General features: G+C 44.5%; 1 protein-coding gene and 1 non-coding gene across 2 annotated transcripts in view; one reads left to right on the forward strand and one right to left on the reverse strand.

Moving 5' to 3' along the window:
• Positions 1 to 27,154, reverse strand: part of LOC142198267 (cytochrome P450 2K6-like) — a 102,414-nt gene that overhangs the window by 43,517 nt on the left and 31,743 nt on the right. The gene's annotated exons all lie outside the window — the stretch shown is intronic.
• TRNAR-UCU (transfer RNA arginine (anticodon UCU)) lies at positions 23,475 to 23,560 on the forward strand. Its single transcript is given in 2 exon segments — positions 23,475 to 23,511; positions 23,525 to 23,560. It is a non-coding gene; the product is annotated as a tRNA-Arg (tRNA).

Consider the following 27,154-nt stretch of genomic DNA (forward strand, 5'->3'; position numbering starts at 1 on the left):
CCCGTGCATAGGCCTTTTCATTAAATGAATAGGAGCTACGAAGAACGGGCCACATAATAGGACAGCGATAGAACCTGTCCTATGTGATGCGACCCAGACTGAAAATCCCGGTCATGTGTACGGGCCCATAGAAAAGAATGGGTCAGTGTGCTATCCGTGAAATACACAGACAACACACTGACCCACACCACGGTCATCTGCAAGCGGCCTAATGGTGGCCTAATAATGTACAAATATATGAATGGACAGTACAAAGAACTTTCCAATGATACACCTGGGACTGTAACCATAACAAGGGGCATTCTTTATATCTAGGTTTATACTGTAGTCTTATCAGTAAGTGAGGTTATGGGATTTACTACCACAAGATGACTGATAACTTATACAAGTGCAAAATATCACAGGTTATGGGAACTAGACTTTTTTTGGGATAGGATGTCCAATTGCTGTGTCTAGCGTTGAGAAGGGATTTTTCTTCCCCATATGGGACATTAGTCATCCACCTCCTTTTCTGCCTTTTTTTTGGGTCAACAGGGAAGGATTATGGTTGAACTAACCGTTACCCAACTTAACCAACTATCTTACTATGTATCTATGTTGGTAGTGGCCGAAGAGCCTCATTACATTCGTCTTACCTTATATCCTGCAGTTCTCAGTAAGATCCCACTTGTAGTAATGTTTAGATGAAGAGTAGACCGTGCCCTGCTCTTCAACTGGATCTACCAGTTCTGAGTCACATTACCTAAGGTGTCAACAAAAATTTGTCTGCCAGCCAGATACCGTACGCCAGCCTATAGAAACTCAGGGGTATGGGTGCAGCCACCTTCAGCAGTGCTAAGTACTAAGTCAATAAATGATCATAGTGTATCATGGCATGATGCAAGAACCTTCATATTTCTGTCTGCCGGTGGGTCGCTCTGTCCTTTGGTGGAGTCACCAAAAAAGTCGCCCTGCAATGTCTGTATGTTATTCCAGCCAAGACTTTCTCCCCTTTCCGAGACGTCCTCATATCGCCATCTGGTTGCCTCTTCACCTTGCCACCATTAATGTTGTTGATCACTGTAGCGCTCCAAAAGATGATCCCGCGTGACCACAAAACTCTCCTCTGACAAACACTAGATACAAACGGGGCTTTAGGATTTGTTGCATAAAAGAAACAATTGTAATTGTCTCTACCATCCCTGTACACACTAGAGGACAGTGCCTTGAGCTAAAGTGGATTTGGAATTACGGCCAAGGCGCAGTATTACAACAAATGAATTGTCACCTTTTAATGAACTTGGGGAATCTTATACTTGGATCACCTGACTTTCTCTACCAACACCAATATCCTCAGTTTCAGTGCTTATATCATACCTCCTAACTCTCAAAGGACAGAAAGAGGGACAAAATGTGTGGCACGCATGGCATTAGCTCCACCAAATTCTAAATTGACTCATTCCCATTTATTTCTTTTTTTTCCCTCCCCAAACAGTAAAATGTTCCTACGGTCACTCTAATATTATCTGCTCCGACATTATAATGTTCTCCTCAAATTGACCCCACAGTATTGCTTCCCATTGATTTTTCTTTCTTTCAAATTCTGTTTTTATTGAGTAGGATATGCAAAGTGAACAATGTAGATTATACAACGAAAAATATTGCAATTATAAGAGAAATAAGAAATTGCAAAACATAAACATAATTGAAAAATTATCACATAATAAAATGTACAAAGTATAAAACATATGAAATAGACAAATGTTGAGTTAGGGAGAGGGTGGGTAAACTAAGGATTGGGATAAGGAGGGGGGTAAGGGTTAAACAAGTAAGGGTCTTAGGTCAGACTGACTAGGATATTTCAGTAGCTCTCCAGTACAATATTAGCATATAAGTGGAATATCATGGCCTATGTAAATTTCTGTATTCGAACCATGGTCTCCATAGCGCCATAAAAGATTGATGCTTTCTTAGTTCCCAACTATACAATTCTTCGAGTCTCGCTAGATCGTCTATTTTAGATAGCCACTCCGCTACTGTGGGAGGATCTTTGCTTAGCCAATGTAGTGGTATCAAGAGTTTTGCTGCCTGGACTAGCAGGGTAGGTAGATTATTTCTGGAGGGGATCCAGGAGTTTTCAGGGAGCCAGAGTAGCACTGAGGCAGGAGAAAGTTTAAATTGTTTATTATGGGTGATTTGGCAGATCACTTCTTCCACCTGTAACCAAAAGTGGGATATGCATTTGCAGAACCAAAATATATGGCCCAATGTACCTCCACTTTCTCCACATCTCCAGCAAATGTCGTCTTCACGTAGGCGCTTCATTTTTAGGTCAGCTGGGGCATTATACCACCTTGTGAGTATTTTAAAAGAATTCTCTTGGGTCCTAATACAGGGCGAAAACCCATGGGATCTATTGTGGATACGAGCTATTTCTGGTTCCGAAAACATGCGATTTAGATCTTTCTCCCATTTGCCAATATAAGAGGGTTTGGCATTGTAAGAAATCGTCAATAAGTGAGTATAAATCAAAGAAATGATCCCTTTCGAGGAACGGTTTTGAGAGAGTAAGGTTTCAAACCAAGAGGGGTTAGGTACATCTGGGAATAGACACCTAAGTGAAGAGTGCGTATTCTGCAAATCGGAGAGTTGGAGGAAGGTGCGTGTTTTCTCTAATAACAGTGAGGGTAGAGCTTCCCAACTTAAAAGGGTTTTTAAGGTATATGTATTCACCAGTTTCCATACTTCAGATACCTCTTTCGCCTTAGGCCGTATTAAAAAAGGCGCTAAATCACTTGGCATTGAAGCAGGTGGGTAGCTCACTAGTGGAGAAGAGCAAAGAACCTCCTTAAACTTCCTCGCCACGACTGCAGAAATTTGAAAAGGAATCTCAGTAGAGGGGGTCAGGCCCCATAATCCAGCTCGGGAGCGAGGGCCAAGAGAGCAAAGTTCTAGAGAAACATCTAATGCCCTAGGACCTTCAGAATGAAGGTGCAACCACCTTTTCAATAGAATAGCTTTATAGTAGGTTAAGAGGTCTGGTAGGCCGAAGCCGCCAACTTTCTTTGGACGTATAAGATGGTTATGTGAAATCCTAGCTTTCCTATAGCCCCAAAGAAAGGAGGTAAATAGAAACCTAATTCTCTTAAAATAAGAAATTGGGATAGTTATAGGAACCATCTGCATAACATAGAGAAATTTGGGCAATATGTAGGTGCGAATTAAGTTTTTCCTGCCTATCCACGAGACATGAGGGACAGAAAGGGATTCTAGATAATTTTTTATTGAGCTTAGGAGGGGAAGATAATTAGCCTGGAATAAAGAATTCGGATTTTTAGTAATTTGAATACCTAGATACTTAAGTTTAGAAGGTTGCCACGTAAATGGGGAGTCACGTTGCAGAACTCTAACCTCTGGGATTGAAAGAGTTATATTCATGGCCTCCGATTTAGAGTAATTTATTTTAAAGTTGGAAAGTTGGCCAAATTGTTCTAGCAATGAGAGGACATGTGGAAACGTGTTGATTGGGTCAGAGACAAATAGAAGCAGATCATCTGCAAAGGCAGCACTGTAGTGAGTGTCTTCGCCCACAGTGAACCCTTTAATGATAGGGTGGTCTCTGATAGCCTGCAATAATGTTTCCATTACTAAAATAAAGAGGGTGGGCGAAAGGGGGCACCCCTGCCTCGTACCATTGGTTATAGTAAATGGGTCTGAAAGAGTTCCATTCACCCTTATTCTGGCACTGGGGAAAGAATAAAGTGAGGAGACGGCTGATATGAATTCTTGTGGGATTCCCAATCTAGATAGTACACGGTACATGTAAGTCCAGTTTATTCTATCAAAGGCCTTCTCAGCATCTGTGCTGAGAAGGACCAGTGGTAGGCCTTGCCTCACAGCGTATTGAACCAGTTGTATCACTCTACAAGAATTTTGGTTGCCCTCCCTGCCAGACACAAATCCACATTGCTCTTGATGAATTAATGAAGGGAGGAATAGCTGAAGGCGGGAAGACAATATTTTTGCCCACAACTTCACATCTATATTTAATAGTGATATGGGTCTATAGCTTCCGCATTTATTAAGGTCCTTTCCTTCTTTCGGTAAAATAGTGATGGTAGCCTCGAGGGCTTGTGGTGGGAGTGAACCTCCCTGCCGAAGTTCCTCGCACCAATTGGTCAAGTGAGGAAGAAGAACCTGCTCAAATTTTTTATAATATCCCACCGGGAGGCCATCTGGACCCGGACACTTGCCCAATGGCAGCGAAGAAAGAATTTTCTGTACTTCCTGTAAAGTAATGGGTTGGAGAAGTGAAAGGGCCTGTTCCTTAGACAGGGAAGGCAACCTCAGGGTGCAGAGAAATTCATCCATACGCTTAACAGTGTCTGGATCGTTAGGGTTCAAGGCCGGTGATAGATTATATAAATTGTGAAAAAAATTTTGAAACTGGGAAGCAATTTCTCCCGTAGTGGTAACTGTTGATCCACCGTCAGGGGTTATTTTGGAAATAAAGGACGAATCTTTCCGTTTTTTTTATCATTTGTGTCATTATCCTATTTCCTTTGTCTCCTAGTGAATAGTATTTAAATTTCGAATATTGGTAACTTTTAGCATATTTGATATTCAGGTGGTTGTGCAGTTGATTCCTAAGATCATTAAGCTCCGTTTGCATTGAAATGGCTTTAGAGCGTTTCTGGATACACTCAAGGGCATAGATCTTTGCCAACAGCTCGTTTAAACGAGCCATTCTTTGTCTTTTAACCCTCGCCCCTAATGCAATTAGCTCACCTCGAATGAACGCTTTGTGCGTTTCCCATGTGATGGCACATGAAGTGTCCGAAGCTGGATTCTCTATGAAAAAGCGGTGTAACTTAGAGGATAAAGAAGCTACGTGGCGAGGATCGTCCAAGAGGGTCTCATTAAGCCTCCAAGACCAGGATTTCGCAGGGAGGTTCTGGAGGGACAAAGACATAGAGACTGGAGCGTGGTCTGAAATAGTAAAAGAACCTATATCAACAGCAGTTAGTGTACTTACATAAGGTTTAGACAGAAATAAATAATCAAGGCGATGTGAGGAGGAATGAACTGAGGAAGTGTAGGTGAAGTCTTTGGAAGACGGGTGGAAGATTCTCCAGGAGTCTAACACCTCCGTTTCACCAAGCGCTTTTTGGCGACTAGCCAAAGATCTCTGGGAATGTGGATTGAAAGTAGACGAAGAATCTAACAGAGGGTTAAGGGCAATGTTAAAGTCTCCTCCAATGATTCTAATACCCTCAGCAAAGTCTCTAAAACTAGAGAGGGTCTAAGGAAAATGTTTGTTTTGGTACCGTGTTAGCCAGTGGTTATAAAATATAAAAAACAAAAAAAACTTTGCAAGTCTTCAGTAGGTGATACCTTTTTTAATGGCTAACTCATAATGATGACAGAATATGACGTTTCGAAGCTTTCCTCTGAGCTTCTTCTTCAGATATAACTAAAAAACACTCTGTAGAGGCTGCATATTTATAACTGGACACAGGGCTAGAATTACAGGAGGGAGGGGGGAAGAGGCTTATTACTATATACTTATAACAACAAACAATCAATTGCCAGATCCCCCAGTTCTTATCTTAATGGCTGTCTTAATGATTTGTATAAAAAGACATAAACCCACGTGAGATGTTCATCCCATTGTCCAACGTCTGGAATAGGGTCATGGCCTTGTACTCATAAATCAGTCGCTGTTTCCTTGATTTAAAGTTTCCTTTTAAGATCAAGATTTTCATGTCATTGATGATGCTGTGGTGTTCCTGGCAAAAATGATTTGGCACGGGAAGATCAGTTCTCTGTTGTTTGATTGTATGGCGATGTGAATTAATTCTCATTCTGAGTTTCTGACCAGTCTCTCCAACATACAGATTTTCAGTGGAACATTTGGTGCAAATGATCAAATACACCACATTAGGTGTGTTACAGGTGAACGTACCTGGGATTTTATATTCCCTGTTAGAGTTTGGTATCTCTATCTTGTCAGTGGTCAGTATGTGGGGGCAGGTTTTGCACCTCTTCTGTCCACATGGGAATGTTCCTTTGTTAGTTGGAGGTGACAGAGAGCTGCTAATAATCATATTCCTGAGGTTTGGTGGCTGTCTGTAGCATAGGAGAGGGGGGTCAGAAAATATGGATGTTAGATGGTTGTCTTTTTGCAGTAGTGGATGTAATTTGCGTGTGATTCCTCTCAGCGTCTCCAGGTGGGGGTTGTATGTGACAACCAGGGGTACCCGAGTGTTCTCCTGTTTGGTATTGTATTTTAATAACTCCGATCTTGGTATCCTGGTGGCTCTGGTGATTTGGTTATCAACTGTTCTTGGATGGTAACCCTGCCTCAAGAATGTGTTTTTGAGGCCCCCAAGGTGTTCGTCCCTATCTGCAGGGTTAGAGCATATGCGATGGTATCTGATGGCCTGGCTGTATACAATAGAGTTCTTTATGTGTTTCGGATGAAAGCTGTCCCATCCTAGGTAGGTTGGTCGGTCAATCGGCTTCCGATACAGTGATGTCTCAATTTTGTTGTCCTGTATCTTGATGACTGCATCCAGGAAGTTTATTTCGGAGAAGGAGTGATTGAGCGTCAGGTTGATGGTGGGATGGAACTGGTTGAACTGTTCATGGAAGGTTTTAAGCTGTTCCTCAGACCCGGTCCAAATGATTAGGATATCATCAATGAAGCGATAGTAGGCCCGAGGCCTAATGGTGCAGGTGGAGAGGAAGTCACTCTCCAGCTTGGCCATGAAGAGATTAGCGTACTGTGGCGCCATTTTGCTCCCCATTGCGGTGCCGGTCCGTTGTAAATAGATGCAGTCACCAAAGGAGAAGTAATTGTGAGTGAGGATGAATTTTGTCAGTTTCACCACCGATTCAGCGTTCATACCTCGCTTTTCCATGAAAAACTGGCAGGCATTTATACCGTCCTGGTGTGGGATGTTGGAGTACAGGGATTCTACATCCATGGTGGCCAGGGTAGAGAGGGTCTGTGAGATCCAATTCGGTTGTTTGACATTAGGGGCATACAAGTTACCTAAGGAAATTAACTGATTCCCAATTTTGCCTTTTACAAATAGGTATCGCCCTTCCGGGTCTGCACATATTACCAAGGGTTCAAAAGGAACCGTTTTGGCAATGGCTATGGAGACCCCTCTGGAAGCTTTTGCATAGGAGCTGTGAAACCAGTGTTTGAAGTAATGGGTGGGTAATCTAGGTATATGAGAGGACTTAAAATGTGTCTCTTGTATAAAACAGATATCAGTCTTAAATCGTTTTAACAATGTGAATAGTTGTGAACGTTTTTGCGGGATATTTAGACCACATATGTTCCAAGATGTAAACTTAAGTGATGCCATATTGTCTGGGATAGAAAGATAATGACTGTAGTACTGGAGAGATGACAAAGAGCTCATATCTAAGCTTAAAGTCTGTAGACCCGAAAAATAACAGAACAATTAGTATAACTTTAAACATTAACTTAGCAAATCGAATGCTAGTAGTGAAGCATTGAGGGGGGGAAGGGAGAACGGAGTGGGGTAAAGACCATGATTTATACATGATCTTCCTGATCAGTGTCAACGCCTGGCAGGCCGTAACATAACAGTAGCATGGTAAATATCAGAGTCAAAGTATCACAAAAGAATAAAAAACAGAAAAGAAGGAGAGATAAAGGAGTAAGGAGACCAGGGGATTGGAGAGCAAAGAAAAAAGGCAAAATAAATGCTTCTACAAAATAAATAAGAGAGTAAATAGGGAAACACAAAAGGGGAAGGAAGAGGGAGAATAAACAATAGATAACAACCAAGAGCATTAATGAGAGTCCAATATAGCGTGACAAACCACTACATAGACATAGAGTGGAGTTGAGGGCCTCATATTGGGAGTCTCTTGGATTTCGCAGGTTTTCCTCTGGATACTTTCATCCATTGTTCAGCCGAGGGGAGCTTGGGGAAGTCCAAGTGTTGGTCGGTAACCGAGAGCCAAGAGGATATGGGTATGGGATCAATTTTAAGCACATTCCAGGCCGCAGGTAAATCATCTGGAACTCTAATTGTGCATCGTTTGCCATCATATTGGAATTGTAACCCGAACGGGAATAGCCAGCGAAAAAGAATCTTCTTCTCCTTCAGGTAAGCGGTCAATGGCCTGAGGATGCGCCGTTTATAGAGAGTGGAAGGCGCCAAGTCCTGGAAGAGAGATATGGGTTCACCATCTAAGGATAGGTCTTTGTAAGATCTAGCTGCTCTGAAGACTGCTGCAGTGTCCGTATAACATAGTAGGGCACAAATTACGTCCCTAGGGGGTTCTGCTGAGGAAGGGACCGGGCGAAGAGCCCTATGTATACGTTCTATGGAAATGGAGGCAGCTTGTTCGTCACCCAAAAGCAAGGCAAAGATTTTAGAAGCAGCTGCAGGTAAGTCCTGATGTGAGATAGACTCTGGGATCCCTTTAAATCGGATATTTTTCCTCCTTCCCCTATTTTCCTGATCCTCAATCTTTTCTAAGGCAATATTGAGGGCATTTAATTGCTGTCTGCAGCATGTTTCTGTGGCGTTACAAAAAGTTAAGATGGCGGATTGGTTGTTTTCCACTACATCTAAGCGTGTCCCCATGTGGCTTACCTCAGCCTTTATTTCCCCTAGCTCCTTCATAACTGGAGAGAGAGCTTGTGCCAGGGTCTGGGAGAGAATTTTCTTCAGGTAAGCTCGGGAAATAGGTGATGAGTCTGCAGAATCAGGTATCTCTATGTCTTGCGAGATATCCTCCTGGTCCGAGTCCTCCAGCTCACCCAGCTCTGATGAGGGAGCAGGCGGGAGCGCCATGTTGTGAGAGCACGCCGGAGACTGTAATGTCTTCTTACGGACGAATTTCTCAAGGGACCTGAGACTTTTTTTAGATTTTGGGGTCTCCGGTCTCTCCCCAACTCTGTCCTTCAAAGGCCATTTTGACTCCTGAAAGCGAGATATTCGTTCGGCTGCCAGGCGAGGTGACGGGAGCTCTTCTTTCAGGCGGCCGTCTTGTTCTGCGGTCAGGCTCCGCCCCCCCCCATTGATTTTAATAGGATTTTCAAGGTGGATTCTGACTGGAAATCGATCATGTCACACTTTTTGTCTGAAAAAAATCAGCCAGAGGAAAAAACTGCTACTGACTGCCATTGAAATAATTTGCCTCAAAATCAGCATGCAAAAAAACTCTGTGTGAACAGTCAGAAGGGCGTTTCTGACAATCTGTCAGGTACGTCCTTCTTCAAAGCAGCGCCTATTGTGCTGTACAGTGTGAGCGGGGAGGAACGCCCCCTCCCCTCCTGATAATACTTGTCTATGGACCAGTACTGTGAGCAGAGGGAGGGGGCGTTCCTCCCGCTCACACTGTGCAGCGCGATAGGCGCTGCTGTGGAGAAGGATGTACCTGACTGACTGTCAGGAACGCCCTTCTGGCTGTAAAGAGCTACGGTACCGGAACCGATATCTCTTTACCCGGGGCACAGATCGGGAAAGCCGACAGTGCGCTGAATTCAGTGCACTGTCGGCTTTCCAGCAGTGTATAGAAATGCCTGTGCCCAAATCGGTGAAAGGTCCTCTTTAAGGTATTTCAGGTGTGTTGTTTGATTTTAGCCTCACTAAGATTAAAGGGGTATTCCCATCTATACTGCTAGGCTGTGTAAATTCAAGACTTTCCCAAAATACATTGCTTCACTGTGTAATGTCCCGGTACTGTTTGTCCCATTCCCTTTAATAGACCTTGCAGACCGAGATGGTATGGACTTTTGCATATAAGGTCAAGATTTTCCTCCCCCTTCATTCCTTCTATTTTTCCAGAGCAGCACACAGGGGGTCTATTAATGCGCCATCTTGTGGATGTTTTTGTGTACTACACCTGCCTATACTTTGCCATTGTAATTTGAGTTGTCAGTATAATCAGGTGACCTTCAGGACCAATTAAGCTCCCTTGATTGGCCTGGAGGAGGGGTTGAGTTACAGCCCCCTCTAGGGGGTTGGGGACCTTTTGTCTGCTCCTTTGTGTAGAGACAGCTGCAGAGACAGCACATGGAGAGCTGAAAATGGCAGCCAAGTCTGAGAGGACTTCCAACAGAGATGGCTTTTCCTCTGTACTCAAGATTTGCCTCAGAGAGTGTTTTCCTCTGAAGTTCCAAGCTCACAAGCACTAAAAGCTTATGGACCTGTCTATCCATACATCTGGGACCTCACACGTATCTCTCTATCCAAGTAAGTCTTTGGGACAAATCTATATTTAAGAAGCCCATAGCTAGTCTGGCAGAACTTGAGGGTCCCCCGCTCCTGACAAATTGCATTTGCTATTCTACATACGCGTACCCAGTTTGTTGAGAACTAACCCCTTGGATACAGGCCATCTTTACAAGTATATACAAGTTTAACTACCCTAAACTATCCAAAGCATTCTTGCTCTAAACTCTATCACCTGCTCAATTGGACACTGCCTACAAAGATCGCTGTATTGTATGTGAAGAATTACTCCATATGTATATTTGGAATACCTTGCCCTGCTAGTAAAAGAGCAACGATTACCCCTGAAGCCTGGTTGTCTGTTGTCATTGTCAGATATCAGAGTGGGGGTGGGTAGTCGGGGACATCAAAAAGGAAATTTTGTGCACTTTTGGGACCCAGGGACCCCCTGAAAGCCGGCCACATCTGATATATTACCCGTGATACCAACCCTGGCCTTCCTGAGTGTTACAACTGCTTCATTTGTTGCCTGAAATATTAGATTATTCCTCCCATTGTTTGCTCATTGTTTCCTTGGTGCCTGACCTGCATCTGATAACATAGGTTGGGAAGGATGAGTCACTGCTCTCTGGGGGAAGGGGGGGGGAGGAAGGGTTAATGTCCCCCTCTAATTGCCCCTAGGTTAATGTCCCTCTCCAGCTGCCCTAGTTTAAAGGGGTTGTCCCATCACAAGGATCCTATCTATACTGCTGGTTAATGTGAATGTAAGACTTTTCCTAAATACACTGCTTCAGCAAAACTGCTTTGTTTGTCCACTGTCTTACTTTATTCAATTCATTGTGGCCACAGCCCTGACCTAGCTGCTCATGAGTCAAGTGATGTATCTGCTGCTCTCAGGGGGGAGGGAGGAGGGGCTAAGTGCAGGGAGCGAGCCTGTGTATCTAGCTATTCCTGTGTCTACACCACGTGACCTAGCTCCCTGCACTCAGATAGGGGTGAGGAGCTGCTTTCATTTCTTCTGTTCTCCCAGTTATCAGGCTAGATAATTCAGTTGTGCTCATTATGGCAGAGACAGGCAGTCTCTGTATGTGACACAGAGTGGAGTTGCTGCTGCCTGTACTTCATAGTCCAATATGGGTGGGCGGAGCTACGCGCAAATTTGGGAGCGGAGCTAAACGGCAGGTTGCATGTGAAACCCCGCCCACCAAATGATGCAAGAAACCAGGAAGAAAGAAGATTTTACAGCAGTGAAGATTGGTGAGTATGCGACGTGGGAATACCCCTTTAATGTCCCCCTCTAGTTGTCCTCTTATTAATGTCACCTCTGGTTTAAACTGGGGCAGCTAGAGGGGACATTTTTGCCTGGACAACCCCTTTAGGCCGGGTTCACACGGAGTGTTCTGGCTCGTCATTTGGTACGTAGACGCCGCGGGAGGATTTGCGGGCCGTATACGCTCCCATTGTTTTCAATGGGAGCCGGTACCGTACACGCGGCGCTATTTTGCGGCCGTGATTTTGCAGCGTCTACGTACCAAATGACGAGTCAGAACACTCCGTGTGAACCCGGCCTTAACATGCAAACTCAAGAGCAGAATTGTTATCGCACATTCCACTCCTCCTTAAAAAGAGATAATAAAAACCGATGAGATAGTAATATGTATTTTATCCTAAAACGAACAAATCCTCATACAGCAATATCTATAGAAAAATAAAGAAGGCCGTAATGCTGAAAAAGCATTGGCACTTAAGGGGTTAAATGCTCAGCCGCATTTGTCGCCATGATATCTAGAACCAGCATCAACCAATGGGATTGCTGCATATAGATTTGAAAAATCAGTTGGTTGCCGTTAGTTAGTAGTCAGTGAGGAGGGAAGACGGACGTCCGTGCGCTCAGCTCTGCTGCGGTGATGACGTTCTGGCAATCGGTTTGGTAAGTGACTGAGATCTAACCCTGAAGATCATAAGAAATGGCCGATCACATCGAAATCACTAAGCAATAAGTGTAAGGTGAGTATATTATATCTGCACATATGTATATCCATGTCTATCTTTCTGAGCATATGTATTTAGACATATCTGTAAGAAGTATCTCTTATGTATCAGGTGTCCCTACAGTAAGTGTGTAAGGGGGTGTTCACACTTTGGGGCCGTGTCCACCCTGTGTCATTCCGCTGGGTTTCCGTCCTCATCCCCGGCGAAACTGGACAGGGGACGGCTTCCTGATGGTCAGATTTTAAATCCATTCAAATGAATGGATTTTTTTTTAAGGGTAACCACTTGTGTCTGCCTTCAGACTCTCCCTGGGGAAACCTTTTTTTTTGGGCCAGACACAAAGTATTGCATGTCCAACTTTGTGTCCAGATAAAAAAAAAAAAAAAAACGGTTTTCCCTCAGAGAGGCCGCTGGTGGACACTGATTGTTACCTTTAAAAACCCATTCAAATAATGGGGTTCCCTGTCCAGTTTCACCGAGGCTGAGGATGGAAACCCAGCAGAATGACACAGGGCGGACATGGACGAGTGGAAATGTGAACACCCCCTAAAGTGTTTGCTGTATATATAGATGTAGCAGTCTATAAAGTCAAGTCTTACATGTTGCTGGCACAGTATCTCACTGTTACAGAGCAGGCTTTGCTGCCCAGTAATTCATATGCATTGCGCAGGGTTGGAAGGGTAAAACAGAGAAGCAAGAGGCACAAATGGGTAGAGGAAAGAGGCATGGAGGGGTAGATGAGAGCAGCGCAAGGTGTGGAAAGGTAGATGAAAGAGGCAAGTAGGATGGGAAAGGAGAGTGGGACAGGGGTAGATGAGATGTATAAGGTTCACTGGAGAGGTGGAAGGCTCAGAGAAAGGTATAGAGGGGTACAGGAGGGAGTCACAAGGCATGGAGGGGATAAAGGAGAGAGGTGCAAGGTGTAGAGGGCTGGATCAGAGAGGCACAAGGCATGGAGGGATAGAATAGAGGGATGTGGGGTATGGTGGAGTAGAGGATAGAGACACTAGGTGCTGAAGGCTCGGAGAGAGAGCCACAAGGTGTGGAGGGGTAAAGGAGAGAGGCAAGAGGCATGAGGTGTAAATGGGAGAGGCGCAGACAAGAGAGCTGAGAGACACAAAGAAGGAGTAGAATAGAGAGGACAAAAGTGTGTTGCATATAGGAGAGCAAAGAGAGGCATGGAGGAGACAGTACAGAAATGAGGAGTGGTAACAAATAGAGTGGAGAAGATGAGTCACATGGCAAGGATGATAAACAAGAGGAGAGAGGATCAAGACCCTGAGGGGTAGAATAGAGAGGAGAGAAGTACAGAAAGGGTGAGGTTAGAGGTGTGGAGAGAGAGAGCACAGAAGCAAGGGGGTAGAGGAGAGAGGTGTGAGGCGCACTGGGACAGAGGACAGTGTAGAGAGTTGTGAGGCTTGGAGAGAGGCAAGGGTGCTATAGAGGGGTGCAGGAGAGAGTCACAAGGCATGGAGCGATAAGGGAGACAGGTGCAAGATGTAGAAATCTAGAGTAGAGAAGCACAAAGCATGGAGGGGTAGAGTAAAGGGGTGTGGGGAATTGTGGGATAAAGGATAGAGGCACTAGGGACTAAAGGCTAGAGGAGAGAGCCACAAACTGTGGAGGGATAGAGGAGAGAGGCAAAAGATGCGGAGGCACAAACGAGTAGAATAGAGACAAAAGTGTGTGGTATCCAAGACAGTAAAGATAGGCATGGAAGAGAGGACAGAAATGAGGAGGGGTAGCAGAAAGAGGAGGTGTGGTAGAGTAGAGAAAAAGAGTCCAGGGGTGGGCTCATGGAGGGAGATTGCTAATAGGTTCGTTAGTCTGGAGGAAAGAATAGAATCAAGTGTCAATATTGTAATAACTATTAGTGTAATAACTATCTAAACTAGGCGTAGAGGAGGGAGGAATGGCTGCAGTAAACAACAGTGAGAGGTGGAGGAGTAGACGAGAAAGGAGACTAGCAATAGACACAGTGGGAGGGATGCAAGAGTGGTAGAAGAGAAAGAGGACAGTAGAAAATAGTGACAGAGGAGAGAGGCATGAGCCACGAGGTGTGGAGGGGTAGAGGAGAGAGACAAGAGGCACAGAGGTGTACAAGTGCAAAGGAGTAGAATAGAGAGGACAAAAGTGTGTGGCCTCCAAGAGAGTAAAGAGAAGCATGGAGGAGAGAGGACAGAAATGAGGAGGGTTAGTAGAAAGAGGATCGAGGTGTGGTGGAGTAGAGAAGATTGCCAATAGGTTCGGAAGTCTAGAGAAAAAAAGAGAGTCAAGAGGCAATGAGGGGGAAAGAAAAAGGAGAGAGGGATAGAAAGAGTAAAGTGAGAAGTGTGCAGGGGTAGAGGAGAAAGCACAGAAGCAAGGGGGGAAAATAAAGGTGTGAGACGCACTGGGACAGTGTAGAGAGTTGCAGAGGGGTAAAAGACAGAGAAAAGAGGTGAGAGGCTCGGAGGGAGGTATAGAGGAGTGCAGGAGAGAGTCACAAGGCGTGGAGGGATAAGGAGAGAAGTGCAAGGTGTAGAGGGCTAGAATAGAGTGGCACAAGGCATGGAGGGGTAGAATAGAGGGCTGAGTGTCATGGTGGGGCAGTGGATAGAGGCACTAGGCACTGAAGGCTGGAGGAGAGAGTCACACGATGTGGAGCGGTAGAGGAGAGAGGTAAAGGACATGGAGAAGAGAGGTGTGGAGAGGAGAATTGAGAGGCACAGAGGTGTAGAAGAGGTGTCAGAAGCAAGTAGGGGTAGAGGCGAGAGATATCTATGTAAAAAGTGTATCTATATGTTATTTGTACTGTATGTACTATATGTTTCAGGTGTCTGTATTGTATATATATGTGTGTGTGTATATCTGTGTATATATAAATATATATTGTATACTTATATAAAAGTGTAATAACTAAATTTGTAGCTGCGGTGGAACACTCTGGTGAGAGAGGTATGGAGGAGTAGACGAGAAAGGAGACTAGCCAATGGCACAATGGGGGAGATGCAATAGGAGTAGGGGGTGGAAGAGACAGAGGACAGTAGAGAATAGTCATAGAAAATAGAGACATGAGCCACAGTGGAATAAAGGAGAGTGGAGAGAGGTGCAGAGGGGTAGAGTAGAAAGGGAAGAGATGAGTGGTAGAGGAGAAAGGCATTGACATGAGTAGGAATAGAGGAAAGAGGTGAGGAGGGGTAGAGGAGAGAGGCTAGAAGTGAAGGGGTGAGAGAAGCATGACAAGTAAAGGGAAGAGGCATTAAGAGGTAGATGACAGCAGCGCAGTGTAGAAAGGTGGATTAAAGAGGTGAGTGAAGTGGGAAAGGAGAGAGGTATAGAGGGGTACAAGAGAGAGGTAAATGAATGAGGTGAGTGGAGTGGGAAAAGAGAGAGAGAGGATTAGAGAAGAGAGCAAAGAAAGAAGGGGGGTAGAGGAGAGAATTGTGAGGCACAAAGAAAAGAGTGGTAAGAGGTATAGAGGGGTGCAGGAGAGAGTCACAAGGTGTGGAGGGAAAAAGGAGAAAAGTGCAAGATGTAAAGGGCTAGAGTAGGGAGTCACAAGGCATGGAGGGATAGAATAAAGGGGTGTGGGGTATGGTGGAGTAGAGGATAGAAGCCCTAGGCAGTGAAGGCTGGAGGAGAGAGCCACAAGGTGTGGAGGGGTAGAGGAGAGAGGCAAGAGGCACAGAAGTGTACATGAGAGAGGCGTAGACGGTAGAGCTAAGAGGTGCAAAGGAGTAGAATAGAGAGGACAAAAGTGTGTGAAACACAAGACAGTAAAGAGAGGCATGGAGGAGAGAGGACAGAAATGAGGAGGGGTATCAGAAAGAGGAGAGCAGTGTAAAAAGTGTATGTACATGTGTTTGTACTATATGTACAATATGTGTCAAGTGTTTGTATTGAATATATCTGTATATAAATATGTATATTTAAGTATTGTCCACTTACATAATTGTGTAATAACTATGTAAATTCGGGGTAGAGGAGGGAGGAATGAACTGCAGTGGAGGACTCCAGTGAGAGAGATGTGGAGGAGTAGATGAGAAAGGAGAATGATAGGCACAATGGGGGAGATGCAATAGGTGCAGAGGGATAGAAGAGAAAGAGGACAATAGCGAATTGTGATAGAGGACAGAGGCATGGGCCACAGTGGAGTAAGAAAGGAGAGAAGTGAGAGGAACAGAGGAGTAGAGGAGAGAGGACAGAAGCAAGTAGAGTAGGCAAGAGACATGAGCCATGGTGGGGTAGAAAAGAGTTGAGAGAGGTGAAGAGGGTTAGATGAGAGAGGACAGAAGTGAGTAGGAGTAAAGGATAGAGGCACGGAGTAACGCAGGGAAGAAAAGAGGTGTGAGGCATGGAGAGGTAAAGTAGAAAGGACAGACGTGAGGTGGAGTGGTATATGTGAGAGGTACAGACAGGAGAGGTGTAAAGGAGTAGAACAGAGAGGAAAAAAGTGTGTGAGTCAAGAGACAAGGGGGGGGGGAGATAAGAATAGAGGATCCAGGCACTTAGGGGTAGAATAGAGAAGAGAGAGGCACAGAGTGAGCGAGTAGAGAGGTGTGGAAGAGAGAGAGTACAGAAGTGAGGGATAGAGGAGAGAAGCAAGAGGCATGGAGAACTAGGAGAGATGTAGGAGGTACAGAAGGATGGAGAATATGGTAATAGAATGGAAAGCCATAACCTACTTATTCCTTAATAACATAATATCTCTAGTTATTTGTATAAAGATTATATGTATGGTAGAAGAGAGAAGCACAGAAAAGGAGAGGTTAGAGGAGTGAAGGTGTAGAGGAGAGAGCACAGAAGCAAGGGGGATAACGGAGAGAGGTGTGGGGCGCACTGGGACAGAGGGCAATGCAGAGAGTTGCAGAAGGGTAAAAGACAGAGGAAAGACGTGGGAGGCTCGGAGAGAGGCAAGAGGTATAGACAGTGCAGGAGAGAGTAACAAGGTGCAGAGGAGAGAGGCGTGAAGTGAAGAGTGGAGAGGTATAGAGGGGGTGTCAGAAGCGAGTAGGGGTAGAAGTGAGATGATTCTATGTAAAATGTGTATGTACATGTGTTTGTACTATATGTGTCAGGTGTATGTATTGTGTATGTGTGTGTGTGTATATATAAATATGTATATTTATAAGTATTGTCCACTTACATAATTGTGTAATAACTATCTAAACTAGGGGTAGAGAAAGGAGGAATGAACGGCAGTGGAGGACTCCAGTGAGAGAGATGTGGAGGAGTAGACGAAAAATGAGACTAATGATAGGTACAATGGGGGAGATGCAATAGGTGCAGAGGGGTAGAAGAGAAAGAGGACAATAGCGAATTGTAATAGAGGACAGAGGCATGGGCCACAGTGGAGTAAGAAAGGAGAGAAGTGAGAGGAACGGAGGAGTAGAGGAGAGAGGACAGAAGCAAGTAGAGTAGGCAAGAGAGGCATGAGCCATGGTGGGGTACATGAGAGAGGTGTAGACAGTAGAGCTTAGAGGTGCAAAGGAGTAGAATAGAGAGGACAGAAGTGGGTGGCACACAATACAGTAAAGAGAGGCAGAGAGAAGAGAGGACAGAAATGAGGAGGGGTAACAAAAAGAGGAGAGCGGTGTGGTGAAGTAGCGAAGATGAGTCAAGGAATGGAAGAGGAAAGGTGCATGGATGGAGATTGCCAATAGGTTTGGAAGTCTAGAGGAAAGAAGAGTCAAGAGGCAAGGAGGGGAGAAGATAAAGGATAGAGGATCCAGGCACTGAGGGGTAGAATAGAGAAGAGAGAGGCACAGAGTGAGCGAGTAGAGAGGTGAGGAGGAGAGAGAGTACAGAAGTGAGGAAGGGTAGAGAAGAGAAGCAAGAGGCATGGAGAACTAGAGGAGAGATGTAAGAGGCACAGAGGGATGGAGAAGATGGTGGTAGAGGGGAAAGCTATATCCCCCTTATTCCTTAATGTAATATTTATAGGTATTTATATAAAGATTATATAAACTTACTAAGAATTCTCCTTTCAATCTGTTTCTGTTTACTATATATGAAAGGTGGGTATTGTATGTACAGTATATATTTCTACAATTACATACTGTGTATGTGTGTATATTTAGATCTGGTTTTGGGTTGTGCAAATTACCTAATAAGTATTTATATATACAAGAAGTGTAAGGTTTACTGTGTGTATTTAATATATATATATATATATATATATATATATATATATATATATATATATATTTGTAATATAGATAGATAGATAGATAGATAGATAGATAGATATGTTGTAGTACATTACTATTACCTATATTCTATAGTATATTACGATGTTTTAGCAATAGCAAATTTTGCATGACCTGTTTTATCCCATCGACCACTTAGTGGCCTTATTAGGATGGGTCCCTACACTAACACTTTACATATAGGTCAGGAGATAACCTTTCTAAGACTCTCTGCTACATTACAGTTAGTACAAGTAAAGTCTTAGTGTAGGGACCCATCTGAATGAGGTCGCCGTGACGTGGCAGATGGGCTCGCACAATTTACCAAATTGTGTGCCAAGAACCTCACATTTTTAACCCTAGTAAATGATACATGAAAGTGCAGTCCAAGAATTTTATCGGTTAAAGCTCCGCACCAGATGTATCAGCTCACCTGGATCTAGTTAGTGTGTCTACAACTATCTAGGCTCTAGTCCCTAGTTCCTCTTCAGCTTATTCTGGGTGCATCAGTTCTCATCTAATCTACCTGGTCATTTACATTTACAAAGTACACTCCTATACTTTTAGCTGTGTTTTGAGTGATTTCTGGGTGTTTCTGTGAGTTCCTGGTATCTTCTGCATTTGTTTACTTGGTGTTAGTTTCCTGCTATGTAACTTCCTGTCTACTTTCCACACTACCTCCCTGTCACTGGTCCCTCCCCATCCTCTCTTACTCTATTTCCCCCCCTCCCCTCTGTCTGCAATCGCCTCCAGACTGTGCAAGCGCTTCAAGAGAGGAGGAGAGGAGCAGCCATCCCGGACACAAAAAGACACGTCAGTATTGATGGCGTTGAGGGGGAGGGGAGTACTGGTGATATTCCATTTTGGAAGTGGTGAAATGGAATGTCACTGAATTATCAGAGTGTCACATGACTTCTCCAGGGATATGGGTAATTATTAGAGATGAGCGAGTAGTAGTCGAAACGGCGGTTTCGAACAGCACGCACCCATAGGAATGAATGGACTCAGGGGGTTAAGCAGCAGGACGTCGTCCGGCTCCATTCATTGCTATGGGTGTGTGCTATTCGAAACTTCCGTTTCGAATACTACTCACTCATCTCTAGTAATTATACATATATTTTTTTAAAATTAGAAGTTAGTTTAGGGGTTAATACATAGTTTATCTCAGACAACCCCTTTAATGATGTACTTTTATTTCCCATGGCTATATATAATTACTACAGTGATGACATGCAATATTAACATGAATGCTGTAGTGGTCACATAATATATCACGGCTACATCTTACAATTGGCTGCATTGGTCACATGTCATTTTGCCTTTTCAATGCTAATGTAGACAAGGATCAAGGAGGGGCGATGAAACCCTGCAGGATTAATAGTCTGTTTTCAGTGTAGCGTAATGTGGCAAATTTAGCTCCACCCATCCACTACATTGACTCCGCCCATTCCCATTCATTTCTCTTTGTGCTCCCCACACAGTATAATGCTCCTCCAGTCACCTGAATATTATATGCATTATGATGTTCTTGTCAAATTGACACCCCACAGTATAAAGGTTCTCTCCTGGTGTACCCACAGTTTAATGTCCCCCTCCAGCTGCTCCATAGTTTAAACTCAGGGCAACTAGAGGAGGACATTAAACTGGGGCAGCTGGAGGGGGACATTAAACTGGGCCACTGGAGGGGGACATTAAACCACAGTGGAAACCAGAGTAAGACATTAATGTCCTGCTCCAATTGCCACTAGTTTAATGTCCTCCTCCAGTTGCCCCTAGTTTAATGTCTCGTACATCTGTGCCAACAGTTTAATGCCCCCTCTATCTTCCCCCAAAGTTTAATGTCCTCCTCTATCTGCTGCACCTAGTTTAATGTCCCTCTTCATATGCCCCACCCAGTTTAATGTCCCCTTCATATGCTCTCCCAGTATATTGCCCCCCCCCCTCCATCTGCCTCCACAGTTTAATAAACTGATACTCACCACTTCTCGCTCCCCAGCTGTGCAGTCTGCAGTCTCTTGTCGCGGGAGCTGCAGGCGCGATATGAGTGACGTAATCACATCGCGCTTACAGCTCCTCAAGCTGGAGCACATAGGGAGCACAATGGCAAGCCAGGAGCTATGCGTTCCCGCTTCACCACTGTATTCAACTCATTTGCATTCTCTTTGGACGCAGATTAGTTAAATTTGGGACATCCCTTCCGCCGACCGTGACCGTGGGACAGGACCCGGAATCTGGGACTGTCCCGCTGAATCCAGGATGGTTGGGAGGAATGAATGTGTTGCACAAGAAGTCCCATCCCACCACAATGTTTTAAGATCCTTTTACTCACATGTCTCCCATGGGAGTTTTCCATTGAATAAGGTCCACGAAACAATCAATATCCTGAAACCATGCCCTCGGATACACTCCTTGTATTACTAGTGTAAACCTGACCTGTATACCGTGTCAGCCTGGGATGTCTAGGAGGGTGGTGCAGAGACCCAAACAGGCAGACATTTCGTTATTATACACTGGGGTTGCCTCAGACCCAAAGTATAATAATTGGAGACTCAGGGGAGGTGATGGAAAATAACAAAGACATATACTCATCTTACCACACCTCTCCTGGACAATCTTGCTCTATCCGAGTATGAAGGCTTATACATATTGTGAGAAGATGACAGGCAGAGTGCCGGAATCTCTCTATATCTCCCCAACATTTTTAACTTATGTGTGGTCTAGTATGGGTCTTGAGTAGGCCTCAGCTCCAGGTGTAGATCCTGGGCTCATTACTGGTCCTGCATTACAGTGCAGATCCATTCCATGGAGTGAAAGGAGGTGTATGGTTCTGTCCTGTAACCCTGAGTCAATATTGCGCCTGTTTTGTTCGTGTGGCTGCTAGTAAGCCACATGTATAGTTAGGTTATCAGTTCTGTTTAGCTAGTGGCTCAGACGAGCAGGTATTTATTTTGTTTTTGCCTGAAGTTAAGGCTGTATTTTGTTTTGCTCATTTTGTGTCTGAAGTCAAGGTTTATTTATTTTTCAGGGTTTTTTTTCTAAATAAACCGTTTGTATATTTTGTGTCCCTGTCTTGACTGTTTGGGCCTGCACCACTGCTTCTACCGAACCCATCTCTGCCCCCAGATTCATGTCCCCCATCTCTGCCCCCAGATTTACATCAACCCATCTCTGCCCCCAGATTCATGTCCCCTCCATCTCTGCCCCCAGATTCATGTCCCCTCCATCTCTGCCCCCAGAATCATGTCCCCACATCTCTTTCCCCAGTGTCTTGCCATCCCCTCCTTCATCTGCCCCCAGTTTCATGTTCCACCTCAATGTCTACACACAAAAACCACTTAAACTCACCTTTTCCTCGCTCCCCCGCCGCTCTCTCAGCAGTCTCGCTAACACAGTTGTAGGTGCGATGTGACGTCATCACATCGCGTCTACACAGCCACTAGCCGGAGTGCAGCGGCAAAGCAAGGAGCTGAGCTGTGACAGCTCCTTGCTTTAGTTGCGTATGTATTCAACTCCAGACGCAGATCTGAGTTGAAATCGGGACATACCTCCCTCCAACCGGGACCGCAGGACACGTCACCGAAATCGTGAATGTCCTGCGGAAATCGGGACGGTTGGGAGGTATGCTTATATCAGGTTTATTCTAATGTATAACATATATGTAAGGAAGCACAGAGAAGATTTTTACATATTCCCACACATTTACATCAGTTTGCTTCTCCACCCACTTTTATGTTGACTCCACCCATTCTCATTCATTTTCCATGTGCCCCCACACAGTATAATCCTCCTACAGTCACCCGTACATTATATGTCCCCCCCTCTATCTCTCCCCTAGTTTCATATACACCCTTCATCTGCCCCCAGATTCATGTCCCCTCCATCTCTGCCCCCAGTTTCATGTCCCCCCATCTCTGCCTCAGTTTCATGTCCCTCCATCTCTGCCCCCAGATTCATGTCCCCCCATTTCTGCCCCCAGATTAATGCCCCCCCATCTCTGCCCCCAGATTCATGTCCCCCCATCTCTTCCCCCAGATTAATGTTCCCCCATCTCTGCCCCAGATTCATGTCCTCTCCATCTCTTCCCCCAGATTCTTGTCCCCCCATCTCTGCCCCCAGTTTCATGTCCCCCCATCTCTGCCCCCAGATTCATGTCCCCTCCATCTCTGCCCCCAGATTCATGTCCCCCCATTTCTGCCCCCAGATTCATGTCCCCCATCTCTTCCCCCAGATTAATGTTCCCCCATCTCTGCCCCAGATTCATTTCCACTCCATCTCTTCCCCCAGATTCTTGTTCCCCCATTTCTGCCCCCAGATTCATGTCCCCCCATCTCTGCCTCCAGATTCATGTCCCCCATCTCTGCCCCCAGATTCATGTCCCCCATCTCTGCCCCCAGATTTATATCACCCCATCTCTGCCCCCAGATTTATATCACCCCATCTCTGCCCCCAGATTCATGTCCCCCCATTTCTGGCCCCAGATTCATGTCCCCTCCATTTCTGCCCCCAGAATCATGTCCCCACATCTCTTTCCCCAGTGTCTTGCCGTCCTCTCCTTCATCTGCCCCCAGTTTCATGTTCCACCTCAATGTCTACACACCAAAACCACTTAAACTCACCTTTTCCTCGCTCCCCCGCAGCGCTCTCTGTAGTCTCGCTAACACAGTTGTAGGTGCGATGTGACGTCATCACGTCACCGAAATCGTGAATGTCCCGCGGAAATCGGGACGGTTGGGAAGTATGCTTATATCAGGGTTATTCTAATGTATAACATATATGTAAGGGAGCACAAAGAAGATTTTTACATATTCCCACACATTTACATCAGTTTGGGATCAGTCCGGACAATCCCTTTAAGTCATAATAGTGAACCTGAAAATAGGTTTTATAATCAGTTTATAAGGAAAGTAAGGAAGACTTTTTGAGATTTTCTCAGTGTAGTTCCTCTTATCCTCCACTAGGGTGAGTCAGTGTGATGTTAGGTGACTGCGGGATTGTCTTTCCTGTGTACTGTATACACCATGGTTACACGTTCAGCCTCTGCTACATAGCTTCAATAGCATGTGGTGTAGCAGAGCCGTCAGCGTGTGACAGCTGAGCAACAGATGGCTCTGTGGCGCAATGGATAGCGCATTGGACTTCTAGAGAGAGAAAGACATTCAAAGGTTGTGGGTTCGAGTCCCACCAGAGTCGTGGTTTTGCTGCACAAGTATTTTCAGAGGACTATATTGAAAAAGAATCAAAAAGTGAAAGTTAGTAAAATCGTTTCAACACACATATATATATATATATATATATATATATATATATATATATATCATGTTTAATATAATTTATAGTGTATGATATAACAAATGATTGTACAGTATATTAATAATATTAACAGAACATAGTGATATAAACATAAAAAATAATGATAATATTACAATGTTATAAGTGCACCAGTCACATCTGCGCTGGAAAGTCTTCTGGTCTGTCGGACTATAACAGATCCCTAAAATTGTGGACCCGCACAGAGCCTGAGGGGTCCCATTTACTAGATCGGGGTCCTTTGGGTGTTGGGGTTTTTGAAACTGAAATTGCTAGTCGAAAAGATCGGACTTGCAGCATTTTTTTTTTCGTCCAATGATGGCCGGCAAATCCATGTGGCGTGAACACCACGGTTTGATAAAAACATGGCATTTTACAGTCTTTGCCGTGCGGAAAAATACTTGCAGTGGAAATGCTGCGATTTCCAAAACCGTTGCGGAAACGGCGGTGGTTTTTGGTGGCGGTTTGAATAAAATATAAAAAGGATCAGGATGATAGGAATATTGCTGTTTTTTTTAACTCTTAAGTACTATCATGGTGTCTATCATACGCCACTATCGTACACATATCATTATGATAGACACCATGCTAGTACTTAAGGGTTAATATGAACACTATAGGATAAGTTCACACAGTTTTTTTGGTCAGGATTTTGAGGCGATTACGACTCCCACTGAAATCAATGGGAGCCGACACAAACCGAAGAAGCGAGATACTCATTCTTCAGGCTGTTTCGCCTTGTGATTTGGCCTGAAGACACTCCCTCCTCCGGACTAGGCCCAGTCATTGTGTCTAATCCGGAGCGGAGTGCGCGGCTGGATGCCGGAGCAGTGCGCCGGCTTTCAGTCGCGGCTACCCGGTTTTTGGACCAGAACCTGAGGCGGCCTCTGCCTCAGGTTCCGATCCAAAACCCCCTGTGTTAACTTACCCATACAGAAGTCACCATGAAGCGACTGGTAGGATTATTTTGTGTTGCCTTGGTCCCAGCGCTCCTCCCATACGGCTCAGGTGAGTGTCATGAGCAGCTTATAAGACTATATAAGGGATCCACCTACCAACCCTCCATCTTTTGTCTCAGGCCATAGGGTAAGGTCAACTTTTTGAAATCTGTTCACATGGTGCAGTCGTGGCTCAGAACCTGGGGGCTTATCCTAATAGCAGACAGAGATGGTTGTAGACAAAGTATGGTAGTGGTTTTGGAAACCGCAATGTGTCTGCTGCACATATTTCTCTGCAATGTGTGAATGGGGTTCACTAGACTCCCTTCCACTTTGCAGTGACTGTAAAATGCTGTGGTTCTTGCTGAGACCAAACTGCAGCATTTACGCCATATGGATAGTACATGACGTCCGTCCCCACGGCACAGGGGCAAAGACAATAGTCCTGCTCTACAAAGTAAAAGTGCTACCTTATATACCCCAAAATGTGCCCTACAAATGGATAAATAAAACTAGAGCTATAGGATTACCACCTTTCTGCCCCTAAACTGTAATGGCCCCACATTTGGACTGCGTAATAGATCTTTGTACCCTTTCATCATTTGTACATTCTTATATATACCCTGCATATAAATAGTGCCCCTTATGTATGCTGGGAAGCCTTGATTATATGGCCCGGCCCATATGGTGTGTGTTTTTTTTGTTTTTTTTTGTCCCCCCCTTAATTGTTGGTCTCTTCAATAAAGTTCTGTAAATATGAAACTTTTTTTTTTAAATAGTTGCCAAACTCTTTTACAGTCCCAAAAAAATGAGAAATCCATAGAATGTGGCCACATAGAGATGAAAGTTTTAAAAAAAAAAAAAAAAAAATTGCTAAATGTCCTGATTCCAAAATTGACTTGGCTATAAGAGTATAGTCACATGGTGAAAATTTTCCTAGCTGAAAAATTTTAGTTTTAGGACTTTTTCCGCTTGACCTAATTCTCTGCACCTGCCAGGCAGGGTTTTCTGCCTTCCGTTCATTTCAATTAAATCTGGTGGAAATATTATCTGTTGTGATCTACCTGAAGTTCAAGCCTATTTTTTCCGCTAGTTGAGGTCATATGAATAACGTACATGACTTATTCGCTGCAGGACCGTGAGGACAACCAGAGCATCCGTGCTGGCGTGACAAGAGATTATCAGGTAAGTAATTGGTTGTATGTCCTGCCATTGCAAAACCTTAGTCAACTTTTTGAAAACTTCAAATGACCCATTCTATAATATAGTGAAATGTTGACTGGAATCATTGGATGGGGCAATACTAGGCACACATGTGGACTGTTAGGAGCGTATTAGTGTGAGGCGGCATCTAAGAGGCTGAAATTTTATTTAGTTTTCTACCTCGATCTTCTACATCGTGCACCGCTGACTGCCCGTACATTTAGCAGTGTGAATTATAAATATATATTTTTAGGTTTGAGCAGAATATTATGTATTTTCATGTTTTTTGGGGTGTGAATTCAACTCTAGGGATACAATATGCTCTAATGCAACTGTATTGTACTATACTGTCCACCCTTTTCTATTACAGGCTACCTATATTTAACTATAGAAATGACAAGTCTCGGAGCCTTCAAAAGATTCCTAGCTGTCAAAGAGACAGATTGCTGATCTCCCAATTGCATTCCATGGTAAGTCTTCAACATGGTTGAGCTCACACTGCTGATCAGATGCCTTGGTCACAAGGACTAATGCCCATGATCGGAGAAGGCACTGTATGGATAATTATTTATAGATCACCATTTATTCCATGGTGCTGTACATTATTATATTAATTCCATGGTACTGTACATTATTATATTAATTCCATGGTGCTGTACATTATTATATTAATTCCATGGTGCTGTACATTATATTAATCCCAGGGCGCTGTACATTATTATATTAATTCCAGGGTGCTGTACATTATTATATTAATCCCAGGTTGCTGTACATTATTATATTCATTCCAGGGGGCTGTACATTATTATATTCATTCCAGGGGGCTGTACATTATTATATTCATTCCAGGGGGCTGTACATTTGAGGGTTTACATGCAGTACACAAAATATACAAAACAAATATAATACTAACAATGACTGACTGGCACAGTGGGGTAGAGGGCCCTGCCCGCGAGGGCTTACAGTCTATGAGGGGAGAGAGATAGAGACAGAAGGAGAGGGGGAGACTGTACAGATGGCGGTGCCAGGGGCGTAACTACCGTGGTAGCAGCAGTAGCAGCTGCCACAGGGCCCGCGCCATTAGGGGGCCCGGTGACAGCCGCTACCGCTGCGGTTTTTTTTTTGTTTTTTTTTTAAAGTCCGTTACGGGCCCTATTCACTTGCCGATCCTGGCTGGGCCGGGATCGGCAAGTGACACCGCGGGGCCCACAGAGGCTATCATTATACTCGGGGGTCTTTGCAGACCCCCGAGTATAATGATCGGCGCACCGGGAGGGGTAAGGTAACATAAAAAACAGTGTTACTTACCTCTCCACGATCCTGCCAGGCCTCCGTC

The sequence above is a fragment of the Leptodactylus fuscus genome, chromosome 3 (genome assembly GCF_031893055.1).
Source record: "Leptodactylus fuscus isolate aLepFus1 chromosome 3, aLepFus1.hap2, whole genome shotgun sequence".
Classification (NCBI taxonomy): Eukaryota; Metazoa; Chordata; class Amphibia; order Anura; family Leptodactylidae; genus Leptodactylus; species Leptodactylus fuscus.